This window comes from Tachysurus vachellii, chromosome 3, assembly GCF_030014155.1.
Source record: "Tachysurus vachellii isolate PV-2020 chromosome 3, HZAU_Pvac_v1, whole genome shotgun sequence".
Classification (NCBI taxonomy): Eukaryota; Metazoa; Chordata; class Actinopteri; order Siluriformes; family Bagridae; genus Tachysurus; species Tachysurus vachellii.
The window spans coordinates 26,866,011-26,879,684 of NC_083462.1; the positions used below are offsets into that span (position 1 = coordinate 26,866,011).

Genomic DNA, 13,674 nt, shown 5'->3' on the forward strand with positions numbered 1-13,674 from the left:
CACGATTTGTGTCTAGGTTTGAATGAGTGTGTTAATGTGTGTGCATGGTGGATGGCTTGGAGAAATTTGTCTCGCTCACAGACTCTGGATCTACTGTGACCTTGACTTTTGAAAGAATGAACTGAAGGGGGCTTTAAGAAAGAGATGCATCCTCACTGATGTAGTTGCTAAGCAAAAAGTGATAAAAATAAATAAATAAAACAAAACAATAAAGTGATAAATCACAGTGCAATGCCACAACACAATCAGCTCATTAATTAGTGTATTAGCCACAACGGCTATTTTTTTGCTCATTTGATTCAAACGAATTACCAGAGAGTGTATCACTTAATCTAAAAATGTTAGTGATCATAACTACTCATTATGTTTTCCTAATCGTTTTCATAATTTAGTAGCCAGACAGCGTTTTACTAGACAGAACCATGATGGTTTAACTCTCCTGTTTGCAGCTTTAATCTTCCTCATATTTATTCCCTTTTTCATTATTCTTTTTTTTAATTCTTTCGTATAGTTTGTTCTGTTACATTTACACATGTTCATTTCGCACCAATTTACCGGTGCCTCATCAGGCTGAGATAGTCTTCTGCCTGTTAAGACAAACAAAACCTTAGAGAAGTTATTGTGTACCTATCTAGCAGAGACAAAAATCTCATATAAATGGTCAAGCTGCGTAAAAAAACCACACACGCTCAAAGAGTTAACAATAATCACTGTATAAAATAAAAATACTAATACGCACATGATGATTAACACTGTAACCTGTGCTTACTTCATTATTAGGCAGAAATATAATAATACTAATAATACTAATACTAATACTAATAATAATAATAATAATAATAATAATAATAATAATAATAATAATAATAATAATAATGTATTGGATTGTCTGGGGATGACAAGATTTATTGCTTTGGAATGAACACCATGGAAAAAAGCCTGCTTACATTTTATTTGGCTTAAACTTTGTAAGAAAACAAGCAGGTCGTTAGACTTTAGAACCTACGCTTTAACTACATTTCCCAGAATGCTGTTAGGCGAGCATGCGCACTCGGCCCTCGCCTTGTAACAGGAGACGATGATGTCAACTTTCGTTCGGCTTGGCTCAATGCTGAGACGCGCGCACGCGCACGCACGCACGCGCGCACACGCACAGACACACCGGCCGGGTTTCCACGTACAGAAACAATGCGACGTTTGGGAAACACGACGGATCATCGTAGGAGGTACATTTTATAATGCATCATATGCTTGTTTTGTAAGTTGTTACTGATGAGCATGTTTATGCAGCAGCTGTATATCACTTACTGAGTGTAGTCTGTGTGCATTAACAGGGAAGGGCGACTGTGTCGGTTCAGTACGGTTTATGTCGTTAAACCTCACACTATAAGCTAGTGATCTGGTTTAACGGTGTGTTCTTCTTTATATCAACATATTAAACAGCTTTCATTTGGATCCATATGAAAGTGAAGGCTGAGCATGTGAACTTCAGCAGTGAACACATCCTGACATTAATGTGTCTACTGACAACAGTGGTGTCACATACACACACATACACACACACACACTCACACTCTCACACACACTCACACTCTCTCTCTCTCTCTCACACACTCACACTCTCACACACTCTCACACACACTCACTCACTCTCTCTCTCTCTCTCTCTCTCTCTCTCACACACACACTCTCACACACACTCACACTCTCTCACACACACTCACACTCTCTCACACACACTCACACTCTCTCTCTCTCTCTCTCTCACACACACACACGCACACACACACTCTCTCTCTCTCTCACTCACACTCTCTCACACACACTCACGCTCTCTCTCTCACACACACTCACACACACACTCTCTCTCTCGATCTCTCTCTCACTCACACACACACTCTCTCTCGATCTCTCTCTCACACACACACTCACACTCTCTCTCTCTCTCTCTCTCACACACACACACACACACACCCCAAAAAGATCCGGGTTAAAGAAGATCTGTAATTGTTTCTTTCTCCTGGAAAATCATCAAAAGCATGAAAGTGATCTGTTTGCACATGGTGTTTGTTTAATGTTTGTCATGCTCAGTGTGTTTTCTGTCTTGTGCTGATATGCGTTTAAAGGGGTTCAAAAGTCATGCAGTCGATTATTGCTGGGGTTTTGTGTCTGAACGCTTTTAGAATTTCCTAGACATAGTGAGAACATGTTTAATAAAGACAGAAATGCCCATTACAAAATGCAGATGTGACTAGGAACAGCTGATGAAGAATATAGAGTAAAATGTGATGATAGTGTCTTAATCCGTAGCATGGTTTTCTTCTAATGGTTGTTAAAATGGAGATAACTTATGTAGCTTTGGTTCATTATTTAAAATGTTTAGTTATATATGTATGGTTTTTGCTTATTATTAGATAGGGGTTTTTGTATATGTCAAAACCTCTTATGTTCTACACTTAAGCAAAGCAGTACAGTATATAAATTCCATCGGGTGCATTTATTCTTTCATGGATTTCGGTCTATTTTTTAGGCATAACCATCATTACCTATTATTTGAACTGCAAAAATGCTAATGTTAATGCTAAAGCTGCTATAATAATGTCTTAATCCATGGCATGGTTTTTAGTGGAAGACATGCTGGTTAAATATTTTAAACACTGCTGCTCTCCTGGGATATTCACAGACAAAAGTCTATAGAGTTTACACAGAATGGTGTGAAAAACAAACAAACAAACAAACAAACAGACAAAAAAAAGAGCAGCAGGTCAACAGATGCTTTATTATCTAAGAGTTCCAAAGAAAATGGCCACAGTGGTTCGAGCTGCCAGGACGTGTACAGCAACACAAATAACCACTTTACAGCTGTAGTGAATAGAAAAGCGTCTTTAAACGCACATCCTGTTGAGCCTTCAGGCGGATGCGCTGCAACAGCAGAGTAACTCACATTAGGTTCTTCTCCTGTATGCCAGGAACAAGAAATCAGAATCTACAGAGAGTACAGACTCACTCAAACTGGACTGCTGAATATGTGATCGTTTTCCAGTCTTCACCGGTTGTGGATGTTTAGCATTACTTAGCATTTTCTTTTAATGCATGGTGATGTATGCTGAAGCTGTTTATTGTATTGATTAATTATTTAAAGTGCCATAAATGACCCCGGACAGGGAGCAGCCGAAAGAACAACAACAATAACATTTTAAGTGCTATAAACAATTGCTTTTGAAGTGCTTTTAATCGATTGTTGATATTTAAAGAGTGGAGCCAATGTTCTTAGGGCCATTCGTGAGGTTTCATAATAATAAAGCCCAGAGCAGTAGCAATAGATGAGCAGAACTCAAGTTCACATTCACAGTCATAGAAAAACCTGGTGATGGATGATGGAACTTCCTCTGACCTCCACTCCCAACATGTCCTGGTGTTTTAGGTAACTGGGAAGGACACTGAAGAACACTGAACTCATTGTCATGCTCATGAAACCAGTTTAAGTCAACATTTGTTTTGTGACATGGTGCATTATCAAGCTGAATTAGTCATTAGAAGATGGGTAAATTGTGGCAGTCATTATATATTAGCCAGTGCAGTACTAATATTATAAACTAAGGTAAAATGCAGATTTTTACAAATACACAAATGTTACGTTCTGTGAAAATCCCTAGCCATGGTACAGTATGATAACGGTATAAGTTTGGTTATGTATCTCATTTCAGTCAGAATAAAGAAAGCTTGTCTTGTAGGACTGCACAATATGCATATGATGCATGAAATTGCATTAATCATAATAATAAGTATTATTATCCTCAGCATACAGGCTGACTACTGTTACTCTGTTACTAAGCAGCTTATTCAGTGCTAAAATTGTACTTGGCTCTTTATTCCCAACTTTTCCAGGTAAAGTAATTTCTTTATATCAGTTTTAGAGATGAAATAAAAGTATACATCAAATTCATTCTTTAGAAAGTTTCCACAGGTTTCTATAAATCCAGCACTGTTCTGGTGATTTGTGTATTGCTGATGTAACGTCTTTAAGTACCACACCAAGATTTCAGCTTTGCTTGTATCCTATTGTTGCAATATGAATACAGTATAGCATGTGCAGCCCTAATCCATGCTGCAGTAATACACCCATTCTATAGAGTGTTTGTTTGCCATGTGACTTTGTTCAGCCACGTCTGAACAGTTTACACACGCCCATTGTTTACTCTTTTGACCCTTTTATAAAAGAACATTGTAGGGATTTTATGAATGAGTCCATCCATTTTGCAAAGTCATACGAAAGTCTGAAGCGTTTCTCAAAAAGCGATCTCCGTTCAGACATTTAGCTGATTAAAATTTTCTCAGCTGCAGCTTACATGAGTTCCACTGCATGTCTTGTGTTCGTATACATCTCATATCATCTGATTGACTTGTCTCCTCTTTACCAGGAGGTATGCTGTGCTTGGTGATTTTCGTGATCTTCGTTAAGGTGTAGCCGTCATGGTTACGCAGTTCCCTGCCTGGTGGTGCAGACGACTGTGATAACTGACGTCAAGTCACTCAGAGCCTCAGAGTCAAGTGGGAGGTTGTACCAGTGCCTCGACTCATTCCTTGATGAAATCGCAGCTCTTGTGCTTCACCGGCTAAAGTGTGCAAGTCCTCTAATTAGTAGGAGGAAGAATGTGATAACACGATGAGTTCAGAGGAATGTGGGAGTCTTTGTAGAACTGTAGTCAAACTCGGACTGTAGATCCAGCACAGAATAAACAGAAATAACAGAGCTAAAGAAAGAAACGCTATCAGCTTAACTAATATATGGTCTTGTGTTTATTTTAAAGGTTGATTGACCTTCTTTCTTTGAGCTATATTTTCCAGAAATACAGCATAACTTATCGTTTCAGTTTAGCCAAGATGTGGTTCTTTGAGAATGTAGTAATTTTTTTATGAATTTCTTTAGATAAAGGAACATTGGCAGAAAATCAGTTTTTTTTACACTTAATCGAAGCAAAAAGTTCTTCGATTTTAGATTCCTCCCTGCCCTCTTCATCCGATTCATTAGGTTCATCTGGCCTGGTTCTCAAGTTACATTCTCTCTCATCAAATGTACAAGATCATTGAAAGGAGTCTTAATTTTAGATTCATCTTTACCTTTCATTAAGCAAATCATCGTTGTCGTCAAGGGCATCGTTTTCTATCTGAGATCTATCGCTAAATACAAACATTTTCATAAAGACCTGGGAATTATGATCCACTCGCTAATTTTAAGACTATCGTTGTATGTATCATGGTATATTGTTCTCCCTCGAACTGCATTTTTCCATCTATAACTGGTTCAAAATGTGCAATCTATAATATTTTAATAACCCAATATTCATGCTTATAAGATGTTGGTGAAGGTTGTGACTAATATTGTGAAGTCACATATCCAAAATTTCTTGATACTTGAACCTACAAGTTACAGGTTTTCGTATATCGTCTTTATGAACAGTTCTACCAACATTTAGCACCTACTTAGATTGGTGTGATGTCATAGTTTTGATTTGCTTTGGTATGTTATTTCACTGTGGCTGAGCCTAGATCACATAAAAATATTTTCAGTGTTTTCAGATGTTTTAAGTGCTGTTTTTGCTTTGCACATAAAATGTGGCAAAAGTCTAACAAATCTCTTTGTTTTTTTTTATTGTGTTTCTCTTGTAAGCTTCCTTCCTAACATATGGCTACCTGCTGTTAGCTAAAGATTGACTGAAAGTTCATTTTTCCATAACTTTAACATTATTACATTTAACATAAATTTAAATTAATTAATTCATTTTCTAATGCTTATCCGAACTACCTCGGGTCACAGGGAGCCTGTGCCTATCTCAGGCGTCATCGGGCATCAAGGCAGGATACACCCTGGACGGAGTGCCAACCCATCGCAGGGCACACACACACTCTCATTCACTCACCCAATCACACACTATGGACAATTTTCCAGAGATGCCAATCAACCTACCATGTATGTCTTTGGACCGGGGGAGGAAACCGGAGTACCCAGAGGAAACCCCCGAGGCACGGGGAGAACATGCAAACTCCACACACACAAGGCTGGAATCGAAAGGAATCGAGGTGGGAATCGAACCCCCAACCCTGGAGGTGTGAGGCGAACGTGCTAACCACTAAGCCACCGTGCCCCCCATAAATTTAAATTAACCGTGATATTTATATAGGATGTAGTGTATAGGGTGTTTTCCCAAACAGCATTTCTGGCTATCTATTGACCTTTCAGTTGAATATGTGCAGTAATTAAAAGTGTAATACACTAAACAGTTTATTGTATGTAACGTTTACTCTTCTTACAGACAGACCTGCAGTGTTATCAATGAGATGGTGTGCACAGTTGTTAACCACATGACGGATGGAGCTGTCTCTGGCTTTATTAATCTTAGTCTGTAATCTTCCCAGCCTCAGTGCTGGTATGGAGATTCCTTTCTTTTAAACAGAGCAGTATTTTTCGAAAATCGTAGGTTGTACGTGTGTGTTTGTGCGAGTTTGTGTCATTTTTTTACATTTTTCTCGCCACCGGAAAGAAATAAAATCTAAGTTAAAGGGTTGTGGTGTGTGCGAAAGGCCATTTTAATTAGTGAGGTGTTGAGTTACTTTGGCTTGTGCCGATCTGTCGCTGCGTCAGTAGCTCATGTTTGTAAATGAGGTGAGAGGAGAAAGGCGAGATGCCACTGGGAGTGATAATTGTTTCCGCTGTTGATGGGGTGGTCAGGGGACAGCTGGGATATACTTTGCTAGAAATCATAGTCCACCTTCTGCACACACTCATCTCTACTGGGATTAGATGGAGGACAGAGAAGTAGAATACTCTGTAGCAAGCCAGGCCAGATCCGTTGAGCATAAAATCCTTTGACATTTCACCTGACTTTAACATGGAACCAAATCTAAACTTTCTTTTTCTTCCTTTTTTCTTACCTCATGTATATTTGAAATTTTCTTATTACTCATCATTTTCATGCTCTTAATTTTAACCATTTGCCTTGTAAGTTGAATTACGTTTTTGAGTTACTTTCACCTTACATCTGAATAAGCCTTGCATAAATGCACACCAGACGGACTTCTCATTTTATAGGGATTTTTAGAAGGTCTCTGCTAGTTAGGTCCAGAACTGTTACTGAGATCCAGTATTATTCTTGGGGTTATCTCCACCATTCTCTGGAAGTGTTTGGGGCACAATTACAGTTTTTGTTTGACTTTTTTGGATTAGATAAGAAAGCTTTTGCTTCAAGCCATATGAGAGACCGTGGCATGATAATGTGTTGCAGCAGGAGGCAAACAGCCTTTCTGGTTCTGCCAAGCTTTGTGAGATCTGGTCCCACCCAACCGCCAATGACAATGGGCTTGTGTGGCCATTTTGAATGTCCTATTCTCTGACTGTTGTGGTTCACTTGGAGGATACAATGGCCTCATTTAACATAATTTATTTTCAGAGGCCCTGCTTGTCACCAATCCGGTCCTGTTTGCCCCTTATAACATTGCCAAAGCACCTGATATTTCAATTCTGATGACTCAGTAATTTCTGCTCCTCGTGTGCCGGCTTAGCCATTGCACTAGGAGCCTGCATACATATTGGCACAGTCAGATATTGTTTTGTTTTTGTTTTGTGTTTTTTTTTTTTTTTGCTGTGGTGGTAAGAAGATTATGTGCATAGTCTGGTGACTGTAATTATCTCTGATCTCTGCCCTGCCTCATGTTTCGCTTTCTTTTTTTTTTCTTGCCCTTGTTCGTGTCTCTCTAGATCATTTGTCTTGGTTGGCATGTATTTTTTTAACCTTCTCATCCACACTGTATGCTTTCAGACGTCATGTACCAGACAACAAAATATTTGGTGGCTTCTGAATTCAGCAATAACTTATCCAAAGTGCTGCCTCATCAAAGCCTTGAGAGAATTCATTTTTATTAGAACTTGAGAAAATCTTTGCTGCAGCCTCTTCAGTATACTGGCTCTAGAGGAAAGAGTTTGGAAAGGGATCTCAGAGCCAGGAATCCTCAACTTTTGCTTGTGTTATGTTTCCAGAATTGGACAGTGAGTAGCATTCATTTTAAGGATATTTAACAAGGTTTGGCACTGGGGTTGTGATTTTAGCAGCAGTGTGTTCAATCACCATGGATTTCAGTGTAAAGAAACCTCCTCACAGGCCCCTTGACCTACCCTATTCCAATTGGGTCACGGAGCAGGTCATTTTCACTCTGACTTTGAATAGAAGAATTTCTGCTGCTAAACACGGGTTAGGTGCTCAAAATGTCAACGTTTTAAAAAAAGTAAGACTCCTACTTTTAAAGATCCCCTTTTTATACTACTGGTTTGAATTTGAAAAACCTAGCATGTGAATGGTGCATCAGAATGATCAGCCAGAATCAGAATCACCTAGGTTGCCATGTATTGTTTCTTTCTTTACTGGGTTTTACTTGTGCAAGGAATTTGTCTTGGTGTATTGGTGCATAAATATTAAGAACCTATGAAAATTATGAGAATAAACTTTTTCCCCAAATTCAACCCAGACAGATTTATTCCTGATAGAATTTTCTATAAACCAATGCATTTTTCTGAGAGTCAGAGTGCAAGGCTTTTCGGTCGTGTCTGTGTGGACTTATAGATAAAGAGAGTGTAATCAGGCAGGGTTCTTTTGAAATGCATTTTCATAAAGCTTTAAAGATTCCAAAGTGTTGTTTCAGTAGCATTGATCCAACCATCTCCCACCCTGAAGAAGAATGCATTTGGATATTTTATTCAGTGTGTCATTTAGTCTTCACTGTTAACTTGCTCTCCTAGTTTGTGGAGGTATTATGTTTTCAGGTCATCTATTCTTCAGTCCATCCATCTGCATGTTTTTCTGGTCGTGCCTGCATGAGTCCATCCAACATTCTCATTTTCACAGCATATGAACAGGTTAGATTTTGGATTTGATGAAACATGATCAATGTCACAGCAAGGTCAAATATATTCAATTAGTTACTTCCTGATATTTTAGGACTACAGATTAGTAGCAAGAACCACTAGACTTGGGTTAGGGTTAGACCAAGACTTTTCGCAGATGATACCACTATCTTTGAGTTGTACTAGTTGTCCTGTGATAAATCAAAGTTATCAATCAATCAAATTTTATTTATAGAGCACCTTACAACAGCCAAAAGGAGCACAAGGTGCTTTCCAGTAAAACAACAATAAAAAATAAAATCAATAAGAACACAATGAACATAAAATAGCAGTTGAAACAGGGTCTATGTGTTAAAAGCTTGTATGAATAAATGAGTTTTCAACTGTGATTTAAAAACACTGTGATTGTAATGGGTCATAAGTGTGTTCCACAGCTTTGGTCCCTTGATGGCAAATGACCGGCCTCCAAACTTCTCATATTTGTATTTGGGGGTGACCAGAGAGGTATGTCCAGAGGAGCGGAGAGATCTGGCTGGTTGGTAGACCTTTATACTAAGTTATATAGTATAAAGTATAATTAACACTTTGTAAAATCAACCTGCACGATTAATTGTTGTAGAACTTTGTATGCATGTTCTCATTTTGCTGTGTCATTACTAAGGATTAAATAAGTAACTTCTTGCCTGCAGCCTTTTCAACAATCCCAAGGAATAGGGTTGTGTTTTCTAGGCCTAGACCTGTTGATCAAATATCCAGGACACTTTGTAGTTTTGGTTTTAACCCTATGAGCAGAATCAGTTGGGTTAGAGCAAGAATACTGAATATTTACTGGTAATGAATTTCCAGGTCTGAAGTATTGATGTGAAAGATATTTGCTAAGCTCTGGGACTTGGTTTGGTGAGTTTAGTTCCCGTACAACATTCAGTGGTTGTTGAACATGGCCTTCATTGTACTGAAATCTGAGTGATCTAACCTTGTTTTCGGAAGATGGATTGACGCTGTGCTTCCTTCACCGTCAGCACTGTTAGGGCTGATCAGACAAAACAAGGCAATGGGCCAAAGAAAACAAAGTACTCTAATACGATGCTTCAAAGGAAGATGATGAGAGTATGCCAGGAAATCTCAGACACCATCAACCATGACAAAAAGGTGGTAAAAGAAGTGAAAGAGGGACACGTGTGTGGGTTCAACAGCCAGACTGGTGTGTTGGAAAGTGGCTCATGGAGCATTCCTCTCAAAATTGACTACATGCATAGGTGTAGAAACTGTACAAAAGCCCACTGTTTCTTGCTGGATAGTTGAAAAGGTACCACTTAACCCAGTTGTTTTCAGTGGAATTATTTTTCAAGGTGTGTTGCAGTTGACACAAGGCTTTGTTTAGACTCCCTGCTTTCTTGGCAGGTCTAAACCAAATCTTCTTAATAAATGAAAGTAGCACTTGTTCTTCTGAGACTGCTTTTGGCACACCACTACATTCCACTGCTGTGTCAGACATGTCAGCCAGAATCTCCTGAAAGACCTTCAATTATGTCTCAGCGTAGAATTAGGGCCTGTTCAATTCCATCATCATTCTGCCTTGCTGCTTTATAGCACATCCTAGTCAATCACCATGCTCCCTCTGCTTGTATTTTTTTTTTACTGCTTAGTGACACGCAGCTGCTTTGTCTCTTTCCTCGCATACATCATGATAATATGGCCTGAGTGATAAAAAGTGAAGCTTTGGTGAAGAGGGTAGGCCTCTGCAAGCCCTTGGTGGAATATTTAATGCCAGAACACATTACTCTGCCAGCTTAGTTTTGGAATTTTCAGTTTTGGTTATTGTACGTTGTTTGAGCATATCCTTACGCAACAACAGAGAGTTAATGATATGATAATGATATAAAAGAAACGAGTGCAAGTGCATGGGGCAAAGTTCAGCTGTCAGAAGCGCTGAAGCAAGATGGAAATTCCCTACAAGCGCTTATGAGAGGCCCATGTTTTATCTTACTTGAAAGTCCTAGTCAGCGGTGAGTACAGAATGTCAAGCACCCCTTTAGTTTAAGGGATTTTCAAAGGGGTTGTTAGACTTTTAAAGTCAAACGAGCTCTTGTAAATAATCATTATCTTTCCTGCTAATGGCAAGCATTTTTAAGTTAAAGCAAAAAGAAAGAAAGAAAGAAAGAAAGAAAGAAAGAAAGAGAAGAAATCTATGAGGTTTTATGGGAGTAGGTGTTCTTGTTATGTCAGTCTCTCAAGTTTCCTCAAACACTGCTTGTGGTTCTAATTAAGCAGTCAGGTCCAATAAAAGTTTTCAAACGATCGTATCAGATGGTTCTGATGCACCAAAGAACTGATATTCGTTTTACAAGATCTCATTTTTGGTATGGTATCAACGTGCAGTGCAAATGAGATGCTTTGCAAATGACTAAATGTTATATCTGATCCAGTGTCCATGATGCTAGAATATAGCCAAGTTTGACAGTCTAGCATTTCAGATATTGATGCTCGAATGCTGTTCAGATTCTAATCCAATCAGTTCCACAGTGAAATTGTAGCAGTTCCAGATGTCTTCATAAAATCTCAGCATGGATGGAATTGAGACCGAGTCCAATGATGTCACCTCGAAATTGAGTCCAAACACAGTTAATGACTCCAGATTATAAGACAAAGCATGGCTTTTTATTGCCTATTAAAATGCTTCCTGGTTTAGCTGGAAAGTTAGGTGACATGAAATTCTGATTGTATTACAAAGTTGCATCGATCTAATTTTCAGTTTGTAAATCATTGTCAATAATGATTATCATTAGAGTTGAACTTTTTGAAATTCTTTGATCTAAGCTATACGCTCGCTTGTTTGTGAGGGTTTGTTTGTATAAGCATGACTTGCCCAATTGTGCAGATAACTGACAGGTTTTTCCACATTGTCTTGTGTGGCTTCGGCGTTGCGTGTCTTAAATGATTAGAGTGTTACGTCAAACAAGCATGTCTGTCATGAGTTCTGCTTTTCGAATTTTAATTTAGCTCCTCAACTGGGTTGCTTAAGACTCGGAATCTGGGCTGAGAAGAACTTTTTGTGGATGTGTCCTTGACTCTGAGCACATGCTGCTCCATTTCTGGAACTGGAGCATGTTTTTCTTGCATCTGAAGAGAATTTGTATCTGTGATATCCTGGCCTGATTTGAATCACAACCTTGTGTTGAGAACAAATTTTGGAATTAGACAATGTTGACAAGTGAGCAAGAATGCAGTCTTTTTCACAAAGTACACTTTATTTTGTTGGGGTCATGTATAGCATATTGAAGGTGTTTTCTGTTGCATGTCGCAGTATTTTTTTAAGGTTATTATGACTATTTAAAGTTTCTCTAAAAAATTAGTGTCTATTTGGGATCTTTATATGGGCTCTGACCATATCTGCTTGCTCATCTGCACTCCTAATATCATGGGAAGTCGTGGCCTAATGGTTAGAGAGTCTAACTCCTAACCCTAAGGTTGTGGGTTCGAGTCTCGGGCCGGCCACGAATGAGGTGCCCTTGAGCAAGGCACCAAACCCCCCCAACTGCTCCCCGGGCATCGCAGCATAAATGGCTGCCCACTGCTCCTGGTGTGTGTTCACGGTGTGTGTGTGTTCACTACTGTGTGTGTACACTTTGGATGGGAGAGAACAAATTCTGAGTGTGGGTCACCATACTTAGCCGTTCACTTTCACTTTTTCCCTGAGTTTCCACATGGCCCTGTTTCCGTCTCTCTCCTTCTCTGGACTAAGATGAATGAAATCATGTTTTAATGGAAATTTTTGGACTGTATAGTTAGTATAGACACCATGTAGACAGTTCTGATCAAAACAAGGAGGAGCCAGCAAAGTAATTTGACAAGTTAAGTCTTGACTAAAACTACAGCTTGAATCTCACTACACCCGTGACTGTTTATCATGTGAGGTATGTAATTGAGGTTTATTGGCTTTGTTCTCTTGACATATTTCTGGGTTCTCTTAATAAAAAACCCATTGAATCATAGCACCGTGTTCAGGAAGCAAGGACAATGTGGCACATAGGATATGTGCCAACTTGAAACTGTCGTTTGTGGTGTCGTGTTAAGATTGTGTTCCAGTGTTGGGTAAATTCACTTTGGTGTTGAATATTTAAGTGGCAAGCAGGCATAGTGTTTGGCACAAAAATGTGTAGCTCATACCTCACAGAAAACACTTTGGAAATAAACACTTTGTGTCAGCTTCAAGTTGCCATTCAAATTGCTTCAGGTATATCAATAAGACACCATGCGGTTCTACATAACTGCCACTTCTCCCTCAATGACCTGACACCTGGCACAGACTGAAGACTAATGCTGCTGTTGATTTGCCCTGTAAGTGGTAATTTCAGGGTGGACTGATGTCATTTTCCATCTCTGCAAATATGGCTACTACCATGTTTGGTAGCTAGCCAGCTAACAGTGTTGAGTGACATATATTTTCTTCCTTAAACAGCAACATAGCATATTTAGTTACAGTTCGTGTTAGTAACTAAATAAATATTTCTGTATGTGGCAAATAGCAAATAGCAGATCCATATACATAATTCGTTTAAAAGTAAAGAAGCGCTGCTTTGTTTGATCCAATTATGTGCGCAAACAAGTTGATCTGATGTCACACTGTAAATGGAAAGGAACTCGTTTCGGGTTGAGTGAGTGGCTGCCATTGGCTTGGAGGCGGAGAATTACAAGTTGTAACCTTGGCATTAAACTTAGCATAATGCTATAGAATGTAGTAAATATCACAAGCAAAAGACACAACCTTTTACTTAGGG

The 13,674-nt window shown here is 38.9% G+C and overlaps 1 protein-coding gene across 1 annotated transcript in view; it reads left to right on the forward strand.

The window, feature by feature from the left end:
* The first annotated feature begins 1,103 nt into the window (after positions 1-1,103).
* The window catches only part of daam1b (dishevelled associated activator of morphogenesis 1b), a 68,245-nt gene continuing 55,674 nt past the window's right edge, over positions 1,104-13,674 (forward strand). Inside the window, exon 1 of the mRNA XM_060866525.1 lies at positions 1,104-1,226. The gene's annotated coding sequence lies outside the window, so the exon portion shown is untranslated. The remainder of the gene's footprint in view (positions 1,227-13,674) is intronic.